Below are 17332 nucleotides of genomic sequence, written 5' to 3' on the forward strand. Positions count from 1 at the left end.
CATTATTCTGTGTCCTGCACTCTGGGATGATCAAAAAGAGATCCTGGCCCTCCTTTGTGTGGCAACCTTTTAAGCACTTGAAGAGGGCTATCATGTCTCCCCCCAGTCTTCTCAAAGCTAAACATGCCCATTTCTTTCAGTCTGTCCTCATAGGGCTTTGTTTCCAGTCCCCTGATCATCCTTTCTGCCCTCCTCTGAACCCGTTCCAGTTTGTCTGCATCCTTCTTAAAGTGTGGCTGGTCCAGAACTGGACACAGTACTCAAGATGAGGCCTAACCAATGCCAGATAGAGGGGAACCAATACTTCACATGATTTGGCAACAATACCTCTGTTAATGCAGCCTAAAATAACATTAGTCTTTTTTGCAACCAAAACACACTGTTGGCTCATATTCTACTTGTGATCAACAAACAATCCCAAGATCCTTCTTGCATGTAGTATTGCTGAGCCAAATATCCCCCACCTTATAACTGTGCATTTGGTTTCTTTTTCTTAACTTTGCACTTATCCCTCTTAAATTTCATCCTGTTGTTTTCAGCCCAATGCTCCAGCCTATCAAGATCCCTCTGAATTTTGTTTCAGTCTTCCAAGGTGTTAGCTATCCCTCCCAATTTTGTATCATGATCACTGAGATCATCTAAAGTCACTGAGATCATCTAAAGGAGTGCTGCTAGTTGTCCCTGTGTTAAAAATGTAAACGTATTTATTGCCTTCAAGTCGATTCCGACTTATGGCGACCCTATGAATAGGGTTTTCATGAGGCTGAGAGGCAATGACTGGCCTAAGGTCACCCAGTGAGCTTCATGGCTATGTGGTGATTCGAACCCTGGACTTCCAGGTCATAGTCCAACACCTTAACCACTACACCACACTGGCTTTGTGTTACAGACACCCAATTTATTTAGGGTTCGTTTCTGCCAGGGGTGAGGACTGTTATTCCTGGAATCTATCTGGATGTTAGCCTGAGCCACTCTTGACGGCTGCTGAGGTTCTCACCAGTCTCATAAGCTTAGGGACTAGGGCCTTGCTAGGGCTAGGCCTTGTGCGGCAAAAGTCCTGAATCTTTTTCTGTGTGCCCCAGTAGTGCCTAATGAATTCAGGGGAAATAGGGTTGTAGGATGATGCAAGTTACTGGGTAGGACATTAATTTGGGGGAATAACATTTCCTTTAAGATAGCTATCTAGAGATTATTTGGAGAGGGTAATGAATGGGAGCGATTGAATCGATTTGGTTGCAGAAATTACTTGAGAGTAAATTAATTGAAAAAGGAACTGATTTGCGGTAAGTTGGGTGAGCTGCAAATTAACTGAAGAAATTCTCTGGAGTGATATGAGTGGAAAATTAGTTTGCCTTCTGTGACATTTACATTCTAAATTTGTTCCTGTACATGTAAATTAGGACATTCAAATTTGTGTCTAAGGGCCCATGCCCTGAATCTTTTAAATACCTAGCAACTCCACTGTTAGGGATGCTGGCAACTGGTCCTGCGCTGTTCACCTGCTCTCACTTAGGTAGCTGACTCTTCCACAAGCTTCTTTGCAAATCTCAGGTGGCAGCAGGCAGTTTATGCACAACTGGATCACAGGGGTTGAAAACACAGAGCCTCCTTGATGAGTGCTTTGCTTGCTGGAGTAGGGCAAGGGCATGGCTTGTCCCAACAAAGGTGAAAAGAATTTAAACAGTGTAATTGATGCATGCAATTCACTACAGAATAAGCCACAAGGACAACAAAGACCGGCCTCTGCCCCAAGGATGTTGCAAACTAAAGTTCAAGACAGTTGGGTAAGGGCAAAGGTAATCAGGGATGGAGTGTGAGCAAACACACCATTTGCAGTTCAGATGTGTGAGAGCAAAGGGCTTGATCCCTCTCTCTCTCTCTCTCTCTCTCTCACACACACACACACACACACACACACACACAAACACACACACGTTTCTGGAGCTGTCATATCTGTTTTAATACACAAGCCCCTGATGTCAGCACCAGATGCTCAGCAGGGAATAACTAGCGCTGGGATAGCCAAAGTGGTGCCCTCCAGATGTTACGGGACTACAGCTCCCAGTGCTAGCTGCTGGGCCTCATAGGAGCTGGAGTCCCACAGCATCTGGAGGGCACCACGTTGCCTAATTCATGTGGTAGTTTGGAAGGCAGAGACAATGATCTTTCTTGGAGTCATTCTGAGGGCCAAAGAGCTAGTCCCAGCAGTTGTGACTTCTGCGAAGGGGGAAAGCAAGTTGCAGCAGAGTTTATCTTCCCTACTTGGGGACATCCATTCCTCCATTTTTGCATTAGGCACAGGTGCTTAACATTGGCATTTCTGTCACCCTCGTGGACATTTGGGACTCTGCTTTGCTGTTTAAAAGACAGGCACAAAACGGCTTACAAAAGTCAAAATACACAAAACCGTAAAATGGTGCTGATGATGCAATAAGACAGACTTTCAACAGAAGCCTAAACTTAACAAAGACGGGGTCGATGTCTGCTGTTGCCCTCTCTTCGGTGCCTGCCCTTAGGGGAAGGGCTATAGCTCAGTGGTAGAGCATCTGGGGCTTTTTAGTTTAGAGAAAAGGCGGGTCAGAGGAGACAGGATAGAAGTGTATAAAATTATGCATGGCATGGAGAAAGTGGATAGAGAAAAGTTCTTCTCCCTCTTTCATAATACTAGAACTCGTGGACATTCAAAGAAGCTGAATGTTGGAAGATTCAGGACAGACAAAAGGAAGTACTTCTTTACTCAGCGCATAGTTGTATGAATATGTTTTAAATTGTATCTTATATTGTGTAAGTCGCCCAGAGTGTCTGTTAAGTCAGACAGATGGGCGACTAACAAATAAAATTTTATTATTATTATTATAGTTAAACTATGGAATTTGCTCCCACAAGACGCAGTCATGGCCACCAGCTTGGATGGCTTTAAAAGAAGATTAGACCAATTCATGGAGGACAGGGCTATCAATGGCTACTAGCCGTGATGGCTGTGCTCTGCCACCCTAGTCAGAGGCAGCATGCTTCTGAAAACCAGTTGCCGGAAGCCTCAGGAGGGGAGAGTGTTCTTGCACTCGGGTCCTGCTTGCGGGCTTCCCCCAGGCACCTGGTTGGCCACTGTGAGAACAGGATGCTGGACTAGATGGGCCACTGGCCTGATACAGCAGGCTCTTCTTATGTTCTTACCTGCCTTGCATGCAGAAGGCCCCCGGTTCAATCCCCAACATCTCCACCTAGGGTAGGATAAGATTCCCTGTCTGAAACCTTGGAGAGCCACTGCCAGCCAGTGTGGACAATCCTGAGCTTAGGTAGATGGACCAGTGGTCTGACGCGGTATGAAGCAGCTCTTCTTGTTCCTCTGATCTCATGCCTGTCTGGGACAGAGAACAGGGCCTCTCTGATACTGATCTCAACTGGCAGGCAGGATTTAGGGAGTCTGTGCTGGCTTCTTGCCCAGAAGGGGTGGAGGGAAAGGTAAGAATAAATCTTGATGTGTGCACTGAGCAGATTCCCAGGATGCTCATAAACATCTTCCTTCAAGGCTAGAGAAATGGGTGGTCTCCTCATAATGAGGATCTCTGTGGCCAACCGAGAGTGCATGCATAACTCTCTCAGTGCCCCTGGGGAACAGTCGCTATTTTCTGAGACCAGTCCCTCAGAAATCACTGCCTGTTTTGTAGATTGTGGCCATGTACACATTGCCAATAAAAGTGGAAAACTCACCAAGAAGGAACAGATTGGTTTGCATGAAATGTGCATGTGGTCATTTATGTGGGGAGCTGCAAATGTTGAAATATTGACTATAACTTAAAATAGCAATACATCTCCCATAGTTGGGGGAAGACTGTGGCCATGTAAACTATGCTCAGTCTACTGTCCAGATTGTCAGCTCAGGGGCCCCTGATGCCCTCCCTTCTTAGGAATTGTTAAATAATTTGACTGTTTTTAAAATAATAAAAATCCTGTATGTGGTTGGGGAACTAAGGAGTTGATTTGTTGCCTAGCCTTGCCTGTCCGGAAAAACAACTGGAAGGTGTCACAAATTAATTAAGGAAGTTTGTTGCAGATAAACCATGTTTGCCATAGGATTAGAATAATTGCTTTTCTTTGATGCTCTGAAGTGTTTGAGTATCTGACTAAGAGAAATGAGGCTCGAGGGTATAACTACAGAGATTCTTGCTGTGAACTTCAGATCAGGGTGGGTCTCAGACTGTATGGCATACAGAATGCACTATTAGAAGTGGTGGCCTAACATAACTCTTTAGTGCTTAGGGACTATTTAGAGGAGGGAAAGCTGGATGTGATTATTCTTAGTGTTATAGGATGGATAATGTCTATGGGTCCCCTCCAAGCCTGTAATTCTGCATCTGAAAGGTGGGATCTGCACTGGGAAAAAACTACCGAACTGGTCTGGCCAGTTTCTTTGTGAAGTTGATGGACTTGTTAAGTACTCAATGGAACACGTGTACGAATTTTGTCAAGAGGGTAAGTGTTGCCATAGGAGCAACTGGCTGATGATGCCCTTCCAAGACAGGTAGGCCTTCCCCACAGGGATGGAAAGATCTGTCTCTTTCCGTTCTCTCCATTTCTATAGCAATCTGCAAATTAAAAAAAAAATCCACATGAAAATTCTCCACTATTTTAGTGTGAATTTCTCCAAATAAACACATTTTTATATGCAGTTTTGACAAAGGGACACATTTTTGCAAGCCATTTCTCATCGTTTCATGCCTTTTCGCATGTTATTGTCACTCATGTATTCATTTTTATGCACCCTTTCCCCTAATACATGCATTTTTGTTAACATTGTTTGGTTGGTGAATGGCATCCCAAAATCCTAATAAATGCGAATTTCAAAGAATAGCTGTGTTTTGGCTCTCATGTTATTTTGGAAATTGTGAATTTGATAAATTCTGCTTGAAATGTGAATTGAATCAAAATGCTCGCCCATATATGTCTGCTGTACATTTGAAACAACAAATTGCATCTTTTTACACAGTGATTCTTCCTACATGGGGCCTTTAACAAACAAGACGCTAGATTCAGAAGTCCTGCCTAGTCAACTGTAGGCTCAATGGCTACCTGTGCAGGCTGGCACCAACCCCTTTCCTCAGCAAACTGAAGGCAAACCCTTGTTACTCTTCCTTGTTGCCTAAGATGCACAAGCAGCAGGGGAGGGAAATAGGAACTTCTCTTTCATGTGGTGTAGATTCCATTCAAACATCTATTGGAAAACTTGGCCCTTGGCCTGGAATAGGTACCCCCTTCCTGCTTGCTCTACTTCTTCTCCCTCACTGATGTGATGAGTGGTTTGATGGACCATAATTTGTTGGGTTAGCAGGAATCTGAGAAGTTTAGCCTGGAGAAGAGAAGACTGAGGGGAGATATGATAGCACTCTTCAAGTACATGAAAGGTTGCCACATAGAGGAGGGCCGGGATCTCTTTTCGATCGTCCCAGAGTGCAGGACACGGAATAATGGGCTCAAGTTGCAGGAAGCCAGATTTTGACTGGACATCAGGAAAAACTGTTAAGAGCCCTACGACAATGGAACCAATGACCTAGAGAGGTAGTGGGCTCTCCAACACTGGAGGCATTCAAGAGGCAGCTGGACAGCCATCTGTCGGGAATGCTTTGATTTGGATTCCTCATTGAGCAGGGGGTTGGCCCTGATGGCCTTATAGGCCCCTTCCAACTCTCTACTATTCTATGATTCTAAGAAGCTGCCCATGCCAAGCTTCATAGTCAAGGGCTCTCTTGGATTTTACCACCAGGTGGCACCAGAACCCTTTGGGTAACACCTTCGACTATCCCACTAGTGGACTTCAGTTAACTGTAGACAGAGGTTCCATACACACGACATTTTATTCTAGAATAAATGGCGACTACGTACTTGTTTTTCTCTATGGAGTCCAAAGTCACTGCACATTTTGTGCCCGTGAAAAGCGCTTCTTGAGAAACTGGTTTCAATTGATGTTGCGCTACCCTGCAGTGTGTCCATTTGAAAACAGAAGAAAAATGATGTCGGCAGTCCTGGCAATGAGGGGAAGGGTGTATCCACACCTGCCCGGTGACATTGTAGGTGAACATATGCCAAGACCGCAGCCACCACTGCGTTCTTCATTTACCTGGAGCATGCCCGGGTGAAGAAAAGGCATGGCTAACCTAAACAAGGAGAGGGCTTTTGAATGCATATCAAGGAAATACACCCACTCATGTGGACAGCAGGATCTGGGATCAATGTAGCTTGGAAGCAGCATGTTGAGGATGAGCATAAATGATGGTGGACTGAGAAAAACTACCCTTTTTTACTACAAATCGGTCAGTGTGTACACAGCCTAAAAGCCGCTTACAATGTTTTGGTTTGCTGTGCTTGATGAGGGCTGGTGCCATTTGTGGGAGATCCAAACAACTGCAGAAAATAAAAATGTGGTTTTGATGGGGTGCAGCAAAGGATGAGGAAGGCATCCAATTCAGTTCACGTCAAAAGGCAAACTTACCTAATTCGACACATGAACCAAAGCGCAACCATCCTTTGAAACCTGTCCTTTTGCACATTTTGCAGTACAGTTCCCTAGACAAGTAATATGGACAAAAATGGATATACTGGGATAAAGGGTGCATATAAATGCACATATACGGCTTAGGTCCAGGCTATCTGTTAGATTGTGTCTCCCTCTATGACCCTGTCCGAGTTTTGAGATCATCTGGTGAGGCCCTGCTCAATATTCCATCTTTCTCACAAGCTTGCTTTGTAAAAACACAGAATAGGGCCTTTTCAGTGGCTGCCCCTAGATTGTGGAATTCCCTCCCTAGCGAGGTTCAACTGGCTGCCTCACTTTCATCCTTTCGTGCCCAGGTTAAGACTATTTTATTCAGACGGGCTTTTAACTAATATTGTCTTTTTTTAACTTTTACTGATTTAATTTATTTTTAATTGTTTTAAACTGTATATTGCTTGTTTTTAATTGATTATGGTTTTTATTTGTAAGCCGCCCTGAGTTCCTTGGAAATAGGCGGGGTATAAATATTTTAAATAAATAAATAAAAATAAATAAATATTAGTGAATGTCAGATACAAAAATACGTCAGGGGAATCTGCTTGAAGTATTTGGCAAAATTGCATATGAAATTGTATAGAATAGGTGAAATTCACAGAAAAATGCTAATGAATTTTCATGAGGACTTAAACTGCAAACTAGGGATGGGGTTCACCACCTAATTCCAATCCGCTTGTATTCTGAGAGTCCGTTGTTCGATCCTGATCTGAACTTTTTTTGTCCTCGCTTGCTTTGGCACTTGCCGATTTGAACGGCTGTGGGGTTTTATCGGTGATTTGATCCGCGGGGTGGTGTTTTTTTTGGTGGTGAAAAAAAAATCATGATTTTTAACATAAATACCTATATAAAAGATCGTGGTCTTCCACGTGGTTTATTTTTTCCTGTTTTCACACCTGCATATTGTTATGAATGCATCAGCTTAGAGGAAATTGCAAAGATAATTATGTAAAATCGGGGGGAGGAATAAAAACAATATCCGCTGATTACAGCTACGGCCTGCCGCATAGAATCAGTGCTGGTCTGAAAAGAGAGCAGACTGTTGAATTCAGTCGGAATCCAGTACCAAGTCCAATTTAGCAGATATTCTTCCCTGCCCCCACTGCAAACTGATATGAAAATGTGGGAAACTGAATTTAAGAAACGGAGAGAAACCAAGACAGGTTAATCCATCACTAAGCACAGCTCACAGGGGCTGGATTAACTGATTGTTGGCTGTGTGTGTTTGTGTTGCTTAATTTCATTTAAAGCAGCACCACAGCAGCAGAGTAACAGCAGATATTGAAATGCGAGTGTGCCAGCTTTTACCCTGCATCAGGATCACTGAGACTGGAGACTTAGTAATGTTGGAATATATGGGGTTCAACTCCAACTTGGGTTGAGACTGCATGGGGTTAAAAAGGGTAGCTAGAGAGGAGACCTCTTGGTTGCTAGGCTATGCCTGTCCTTTGATCTCCTGCTGTCTCTTCCTGACTGATATGCAGAGGATGTTGATCCCAGTTCCTTCCCGCCTTCCCAGTCTTCTTCTTTTCTCTTGAGAGGGGAGCAGACATATTCCTTTGTCTCTCCCTCTCCTCCAAGCATGAGAGCAAGCACTAGTTAGCTAGATATAGGACTCTTTCCTATCAAGTATGTACTTCCAGAATAAAGTAGTTATTTCTTATTTTAAAGCTTAAAGTCTTTGGGCTCATCCAGACGACTGTAAAATGTGTGACATGATCGCTTTTTGTTTTCATTATTTTTCAGTCGTCCATATGATGCCGCGCAATTTTGTGCATTTTCGCGCGGTTAAATCCGCTCCTGCAATACCGCAAATCATGCAATTTGCTTTTTTAAACCGGGAATCATCCGCTGTACCTTCAGGCGCTCGGATGCAATACCGCGGACTTTACAGCTGTGGGCGTTTGATGGGCGGTTCTTGGGCGGTTCCCCATATCCCTTCCCTCATTCTCAGCCAATCACGTATTTCCACTGTTGCGCATGTGCGTGAATGTCCGGGGAAAGCCCGGGAAAAAGGAACCTATCAGAGCAATGGTGTGGTGGTGGTGGGCCCCTGCAACTTCTACTGCGCAGATGCAAAAAAGCGCATTTGCGCAGAAGCAGCAACAGAATTTTTAGCCAGCCTGCGAACTGGGCACCCGCTCAGGGTGAGATCTGCAATTGTGATTGTTTGTAAACTTTTTCAAGGGAGAAAATATTTATCTTTGCCTAACCTCCACCTCCCCCCCTCCCCCCTCCAAATGCCCTTCTTGAACGTATTGGTCTTTGCTTCCAGGCATCCAGAGTTGAGGGAGAGGGGGTGAGAAGAGAAATAGAGGCTTTCCTCTTGGATTACAGACACTGGGCACCCTTAGTCGATTTCACTTTCCTGCCTGCAAGGCTACTCTCTTTGAGTCTTGCCAATTTCAACCACAGCCTGCAGGTTCTCCGCAGCCCAGCTGAGCTGAAAAGCATACAGTGGCTTTTGCTAAATATGGCAAATACAAGCAAAAGAACCCACAGGAATTATTGGCCTATAAGTGGTTTGCTAGAGCATCTCAGCCACCTGCAACCATAGAGACTGGTGGTCTACCTTCCTAGACATGACACATCCTTACTTGCTGTTCTGGAGAAATAAGTGGAATTGCAATCATGTGTATCTCCAGAAACGTTAAAGGTAGAAAATCATACAGTCAGTTTTGCGAAATATCACAAATACAAACAAATAAAAATACAGGAATTATAGGCATATAAGTGGTTTGCATGTTTCATTTATCAGAGGGAACACCGCAAAGCCTGTCCTGGATTGACATAGCAGCACGCGGGGCTGTTTGCCTGCATTCCCTGCCTGAGCCAAGAGCGGCCACTCGTGGGGGGGGGAGGCTGTTTGCTTCCCTCAGGGGCAGCATTCCTGCTGCCGAGCCACATAACGGTCCAGGGCTGAACCCTGCAGTGAATGAGCCCAAGGGTTACGGGGGGATTTGCCTGGCGATTACAAGCGCTGATCCCTTGCACTGCCCACAATCCCCCTGGATGGTCGGGGCACCTGGAGACACCCCCCAGGCTGGCCCTGCTCCAGAGTGGTGAACGACAAGGAACTCCATTACAGCCACTACTACCAAACCATCAGGAAATTCAAACTTTTGCGCTCGTACGTTCAAGCGCATGCGCCTTGAGCTTTGTTGCAAAGGGGGAGAGGAACATAAGTTATATTTTTGCGGACCAATTGGCTGATAGGGGGAGTGTTATGGGCGGAGCTGGGAAAAAGCAAGAAGTATGGGTCCTCTCGCTGCGTGTGTGGGAGCAAAAAAAGCGGGTTTTTTTATTGTGAAAGAGCGAACAAACAGGCAAAGTGAGGAATGTCAGATGACGAACCAGATATGGAAAATGTGGATTATCCCGCTCCGTTTGGATGAACCCTCAGTTAGTTAGTTAGAACTAGGTTTCCCTTTCTATCTACTATGTATTTCTATAAATAAAGTAGCTTTTCTTATTTTACTTGTCAGAGAGTCGGAGAGTTGTGAGCGAGCTTATGTGTGTGTTTGAATCCTTGCTAAGATTCTACCTTCCCTGTAAATTAGTCAGACAGAGGGCTCATCCAAACGGAGCGGGATAATCCACGTTTTCCATATCCAGGCAGGCAGGTGGGGGCTGGCTGGAGGTAGAGGGGTGGGGCCATGCCCCATTAGCCCTAATGGGCTAGCCTCCACTGTCTCTGGCTGCCTTCTCCTCTGCTCCGACTTCTGATTGATGGCAGGCATGTGCACGCACGTAGCATAACATGCATATGTGCCATCAACTAAGATGGTGACGGGGGCATCAGCCCCTTAGGGAAGCCTCCGCTGCCATCTTGGTTGACGGCAGCCCTGTGTGCACAGTGACAGAGTATTCTCATGAAGCGACAGAGAAGTAGGTGGGGCATGCGTGCAGGCACCGTGGGCCCGGGGCAGACTGGTGTCCAAGGGCCCAGTCATGCCTGGCACCAGCCCTGCTCAACTGCCTTCAGATCATACCGTAGAACTTATTGATTCGTTGACTAAAACATATGATTAATTTATTAATATTTCCTTCACTGGGTGACAGGTATCACAAAAACACTGTGAGTCTCCCGGCTCTCTCTGTCTCTCTCTCTCTCTCTCCTGAGCCTCACAGCCCTGTAGTGACTGCTTCTGGTATTCTTACTATTCAGGAAACTAGGGAACTATACATGCACCACCAAACAACATTCTGCAGTGAGGTGCTGCCTTTCCAAAGGGAGGGTGTCCCTTGCAATAGAGAGCATCTGGGAACCTTCCCTGTAGTGACGGCTTAGGTGGCCTGGACACCCCGTTGCTCTAATGAGGACCCCCTCTGCAATCTGCTCCCAGGAGCCGTTGCTGCAGTGTAGCCTTCTCTGAGACTGTTATGCCTCTCTGATCGCAGCCACGTGACCAGTCTCCATAAATCCAGAGTGACTTCAGATGATTCCACACAGGATGTGTGTAAATGCAGCCCAAGGTTCTGGGAAAGAAAAAAACATTGCCCAAGTTAGCTTCCTGGCTAGGAGGATTTCTAGAAGGCAGAGAAATTCCATAATAAATGTAAATGGACTGCCTTCAAGTCGATTCCGGCTTATGGCGATCCTATGAACAGGGTTTTCATGGTAAGCAGTATTCAGAGGGGTTTACCATTGCCTTCCTCTGAGGCTGAGAGGCAGTGACTGGCCCAAGGTCACCCAGTGAGCTTTGTGGCTGTGTGGGGATTCGAACCCTGGTCTCCCAGGTCGTAGTCCAACATCTTAACCACTACACCACACCATATTGTTAAAAAAAGAGTCTCTAGTGCAAATTGTAAAAGAAGAATACCTCTTTGCGTCAGTTAACCTTCCCTGATTATACAGGACCAGAGCCATCCTGGCCTCTTGGGGAGGATGGGCTGGATAACATCATCATCGACAACAATTAATATTCATATTCACAAGCTAATTAATGAATATTCATGAGCACAAACACACCCCAATTTCATGGTGAATACTCTATGCTGGTCATTGACTGTAATAACGAAAACTGATTGATTGATTGCTATCACGTGACTCTTTTATAGACCCAACTTAATTCCCATCGCTCATTAATATTAATTTATAGTGGCTAACAAATGGCCCTTATTCAGCCACATGCTTATCAATATTTATTTTCTGACTGCTCCGTTGTGAATATTAAGTGATCAAAACCTTCAGAACGTGCACATAAAAGAACCCTCTGCCTTTGAATTTAGCTTTTATCCATTGTTGTATCTTGATGAAGAGATATGTTGCCAGGCCTGGCACTCAAGAGGTCTTTTGTATCTTTAAAAGTTGTGCAGAGGGAAGGGAGAATTCTATCTTGTGGTTTTTCCCATTACAGTGTTGCAAGAACACCTCCACTTGGCTGACTTTCTTTTCTCCTAAAGATACAGGATCAGGATCAGGCCCTGAACCTGGCAACCCTAATCCCGTCACTTCAGTTGGACCTGGAAACACCCTAATTTAGCTAAAATTTCTGTCTTAATTTCCAATAAACGGGAAAAAAATTCTAATTGTATGCTCCAAGCAACTGTGGCTGATGCTTAATGACATCACTAGGGCCCGCCCCTGAAATCTCAGGGTTTGGGATGCTTCTGACCTGGCAACCCTAACCTAGTCAAGCCTCCTGTTCACACAGTGGCCAACCAGCTGCCCCGATGGGAAGACTCCAAGCAGGACCTGAGCGCAACCCCACTCCCTCCTTTTGTGATTCCTAGCAAAGTGCTCTTGCGTTCAGGTCAGGCTTTCTATGGGCGTCTGGTTGGCCACTGTGAGAACAGGATGTTGGATTAGCTGGGTTGCTGGCCTGATCCAGCAGGCTATTCTTAACTGACACCCAGAGGCATGCTGCCACTTCCAGATGGGATTTTTCTGGTTGCACAATTATGCTCTTTAACTGAGCTTGTTTTACATTATTTTAAAATAAAGTAGCCTAGATTTGGCAGAAACATGCCATGCTTCATCCTTAAAGAAGGCCCCATTTGTGCCAGGATGCTGGCTCCACAGGTTACTTAGGATATCAGTTAATCCAGCCCTTGTGAGCTGTGTCTAGTGATGGATGAATCTGTCCACTTTGGTTTCTCATTTTTCCAGTCTTAAATTCAGTTCTCCACATTGTTGGGACTTTGCAGAAATGTGCAATCTAGAGGGATACGGCTTCTGAGAGTGGAGATAGTAGCAAGAAGCAGGCAGCAACCCCGCAGTGTGAAAACAGAGTATTTACAATAGGATAAAATTGTCTTATGTGCAATGGTGGAGGGATGCCCTCCGTGTGCATGGTGCTCGTTAGCACATTTGGAGAAAGTAGATGTGCCTTAGCTACATCTAGATTAGGCTACTGAAACACACTTAACATGGGGCTGCCTTTGAAGGCATTTTGGAAATGTTAGTCGGTGTAAGAAGCAACCCTCAGACCGTTAGCTGGGACAAGCGGGCCAAAAGGGTGCTCTGTGGCCATTACACTGTATGTGGATTGGGTCCTCTGCTGCACTCACAGAAGACATGCGTTTGCATCAAATTGGAATGCACGTTGTCGTATGCAAATGTATGCTCTCTTTCGTAGGTGGGGGTGGAAGGCCCCAAAATAAACCAAGGACCCCACAGAATTCATAAGATGTCTGGCAACCCTTCCCGGGACTGTATTTCCATGCTAGAAAAAGGCTTACCCTGTTTCTCTCTCAGTGGCCCTGACTAGCTTGACTCTGGGGTCTCAACAAGCACATATGCCACATATGGCATCTGGAGGGGGGGCTTTGCCCGTCCGCTTGCGCATGCAAAGGCTCCCTCCCTGCAGGTGCCCACACTGTCCATGCGCAGCTGAGGAGCAGGCGCGTCATCAGCACTCGTGACTAGGCTTGCCAGCTTCCTGGCCTGAGACTGATCCTGTATCTTTAGGAGAAGAGAAAGTCAGCCAAGTGCAGGTGTTCTTGCAACGCTGTAATGGGAAAAACCACAAGGTGGAATTCTCCCTTTCCCCTGCACAACTTTTAAAGGTACAGAAGACCTCTTGGAGGCCAGGCCTGGCAACCAGCTGGCGTCCAGCTAGCTGGAGCAAAACAAAGGCCTTTCACCAGAGCTTGGAAAAGTTAATTTTTTGAACTACAACTCCCACCAGCCAAAAGGGCAGTCCTCCCGCGTGGCACCCTCGTGTCGCCTCTCACAGCTTCTGTTGCGTGCGGTGGTGCGCACACACTGTGAACACAACAAGGTCTGAGTGCAGGGGTGGGAAACCTTGCTGCACGGGGAGGGGAAGCGGCCCGTCAGGCCTCTCTTGTGGCCCTCAGGGCTCTCTCCAGGCTACATCCCTCACTGCCCTGCCTGCCACCCCTGGCCAGCATGGCCAGAGGTCAGGGATGATGGAACGTGGAGTCCTGGAGGGCACCAGAAGCCCCGAGCCTGTTCTAGCCCAGCAAACAAATGAGGCTAGAAGCCAGATGGCTCAGAGGGCACAGTCCCTCAGGGAAGGAAGGGGAGGTGTCCCTTGCTACCCCAGGCCCTGAGGAAGCAGCAGCAGACTAGGAGGCCTGGGCACCCGAGGACACCGCACACCCCCAGCTCCCCCTAACTCACTCTTCAATAATTCCACCCCGCTGGAGCTTGGCAGCAAGTCCATGCCACAAAGTCTCCCTATGAGGCACTGCGGCAAGGCACAGAAACTGGGCACCTCACAGGCCCTGACTAGCTCTCCTGTTCTGCAGCCAGCCTAGAGAAGAGACTGGCACATCGCTAATGAGGGATAATGAGAGTGAAAATCCCACAGCGATGGGACAAAGCATGGGGTGAAGTGGGGGAGGGACCACTAGGGTCGCCAACTTTCCAATTCTCTGATGTAACTCTGACTTTAGCAGCTGCTTGGTTTGCAAAGATGAAGCAGCGAGGCTACTCATCTGAGCAAGCAGGCCAGGAAATCTATTTTTTCCTGGTCAGTTGGCAATCCTCCTAGTGACACTTCACCACCACCACCAGAGGGTCAGGCGCTGATGTTGCCAAACTTTTTTCTTGCCTTGGTCCTGTGCTTTCCTGTTTAAAGGATATTTTTAAAGGATAAAAAGTGGGAGAGGCAAATATAGAGGAATAAACTCATAAAGTTCCAGAGCCCTTTACAGCAGCAGCAGGCACAAAATCAACTGGTGTGGCTTCTCCTGGTAAGTATAGAGCAGTGGTGATGTGGAATGTGTGCGGGGTGGAGGGAGGCTTCAGGTGTATCTGCTAGCCCAGATTAGTTGGCAGGCATGAGTGTGAAAGGCCGGGACTGCAATTCAACTGGTGTGGCTTTTGTTTTGAACCCTTGCCCAAACAGGAAGCAGGCTGTCCTGTGTCATGATTCCAAGGAGAGGGCCTTTCCAGTGTGCTTCTTCTTTCGGGGGTTCAGGGCTTCTCCAGTATGGGACTCCAGCCCCACAACCTCCCTCCACAACCCCCTACCTCTCAAACAGAGTGTCAAATCTGCGTGTGGACAGCCTGGACGCACACACCCCCGTCTCTCCTCCGCAGCCCTGTCCCAGAGATTATATCCCCCAAGGAACCAAACCTGTGCCAAGAATTCGTTAATTCCCAAGTAATTAAAAAGCAAGGGCAGGAAAGAAGGGAGACTGGCAACCAGAGCCCTTGTGCCCAGGCAGAGCGTGTTGCTTCCCACACAGTTGGCCCTGCTGATTCACAGAACTCCAGAGCATGGTAGGATGGCAAAATGGAATCCAGGCATGCTTGGGGTGGGGCGGGGCAGGGGATGCAAAAGCAGGACTTGGTGGCAGGGTTGCCATGGGTTTTTTTTTCACCAGCCCAACTCCTGCACCTTTCCCAACAGCCTTGGCACACAGGAAATTAGCTGGTGGGCATATATTATTTGTTTATTGTGAATCACACGTCTCAAGGCAAATTACACACAATCTGCTGAAAATGGCTTCCGGTGTTTCCAGAAAGTCTAGACTGGGGGCACCTGTCTTATCTCAACAGGGATGCTGCTCAACAAAACAGGGGCAGCCACACTGAAAGCCCTGCTCCGAGTTACAGCAGAGCAGGCTTCTGAAAGCAGCGAAGTCCTCAGTGTAGAGTGGCCATCCGGTCTCCTCCAAAGGCTTATCCTTACCTATGGTTCTCTTGAGAGAGGATCCTTTCCTGTTTCAACAGCGGTTTAAACTGGAGATCTAGAAAGTAAAAAGATGGTTAATGGGTGAAAATAAATTTATCGTCATCATGTAGCATGCCAAGAAAGATATAGCACTCTACTAACCAGTTCATTGCTACTTACCTGAGGAATATTACTTTAGGAAAGAAAGGAGAACATTAAATGAAAAACTGAAATAACTTTGTGTTGAAATTTGTATGGTACCCATGTTCGTCAATCCTGTCTTAGGGAATGAGAAATGACTACTGTAATCTGTTAAAATCAGTTTTTTGGAATGTTGTATACTTTTTGAAAACCTAATAAAGATGTAATTTTAAAAGTATAGACGGGATAAGATGGTCTCTCAGATAACTGTGTAGGGCCTTTTACGTTAGCACCAAAGCAGGGCTCCCTCTCCCGCCACTGATGTGCTTTTTCAATGCAGTGGAGGATGAGGAGGGCATCATTTGCAATGTTCCTTAGTATAAGGAATCCCAGAAGCTGAGTTATGCTAAGTCAGGCCATCGGTCCATCTAGCTGAGCCTTGTCCACACTGGCAGTGGCTTTCCAGAGTTCCAGACAGGGAGTCTTTCCAAACCCTGCTTGGAAATGCCGGGGATTGAACCTGACACCTTCTGCATGCAAGGCGGTTTCTCTGCCACTGAGGCACAGCCCTTCCCAAAATGGTGAAGAGGTAGAACACAGGACTCTGCCTTACCCTGAGTCAGAGAAAAGAGAGATGGGAGGGACAGCACAAGGAAGACGGACCACGGGCCTGTCCAAACGGATGCATTCGTGGTGCATTTATTCTGCTTTGTTTGTTATTCCGCGATGCTTCCCCAGGGCTAAGAACATAAGAACAGCCTGATGGATCAGGCCAGTGGCCCAACTTGTCCAGCATCCCGTTCTCACAGTGGCCAACCATACACCCATGGGAAGCCACAAGCAGGACCTGAGCGCAAGAGCATTCACCCCGCCTGCGATTTCCAGCATACTGCCTCTGATGGTGGATGCTACCACATTATTGCGGTCTGGAAGGGCTATAGCACCACACAACTGGGACAAAAAAGGCCCCAGAAAATGTATGGTATGAACATATGCTTTTTACTGCACTCCAGTGATGATTTGTGTTCATGATGCTTGGGGGGCGGCGGTCATACACGATCCCGCTTTCAATGCTATTTCTGCCTGGGGAGGACACGCTGCTGTTTCAGTCAAGCATATTCTGTAACTTTCTGCTGAAATCCCATAACTTTTAACATGTTCTGGGTTTGCTTGTTTGTTGCCCCACTGTTGTTACGCTATAGCCCCTCCAGACAGCAATAACATGGCAGCCTCAGGGAAGCATCACCAAAGAACACCCCAAGGAGCGCGCCCAGCAAGTAGGGACCCTCAGAGGTATAACAGGACTGCTTGGAAGTTGGAGCACATGAGAGCAGAGAGGGTGAATGCTGGGCCACACTTCACGGAACTGAACAAAGTGACTTCACCGAGTCTGAATATCACACATCTATCAGATTTCTCCTACCCCAGGAATAGGGATGGAAGGATCTGTCAGTTTCACTTCTCTCCATTTGTCATTTTCCCACATAAATTCAGTTCTCCACATTTCTGCAGCAATTTGCAATTAAAAAAATCCTCCTGAAAATTGACCAGCATTTTA

General features: G+C 46.5%; 1 long non-coding RNA gene across 3 annotated transcripts in view; it reads right to left on the minus strand.

Moving 5' to 3' along the window:
• Positions 1-9023: 9023 nt before the first annotated feature.
• LOC133372362 (uncharacterized) overlaps positions 9024-17332 on the minus strand; it is a 61453-nt gene continuing 53144 nt past the window's right edge. For all 3 annotated transcript variants that reach the window (XR_009759482.1, XR_009759480.1, XR_009759481.1), the window contains 2 exons: positions 15652-15709; positions 9024-11023 (listed from right to left, as the gene is read on the minus strand). This is a non-coding gene — a long non-coding RNA (uncharacterized LOC133372362). The remainder of the gene's footprint in view (positions 11024-15651; positions 15710-17332) is intronic.

The sequence above is a fragment of the Rhineura floridana genome, chromosome 18, assembly GCF_030035675.1.
Source record: "Rhineura floridana isolate rRhiFlo1 chromosome 18, rRhiFlo1.hap2, whole genome shotgun sequence".
NCBI lineage: Eukaryota > Metazoa > Chordata > Lepidosauria > Squamata > Rhineuridae > Rhineura > Rhineura floridana.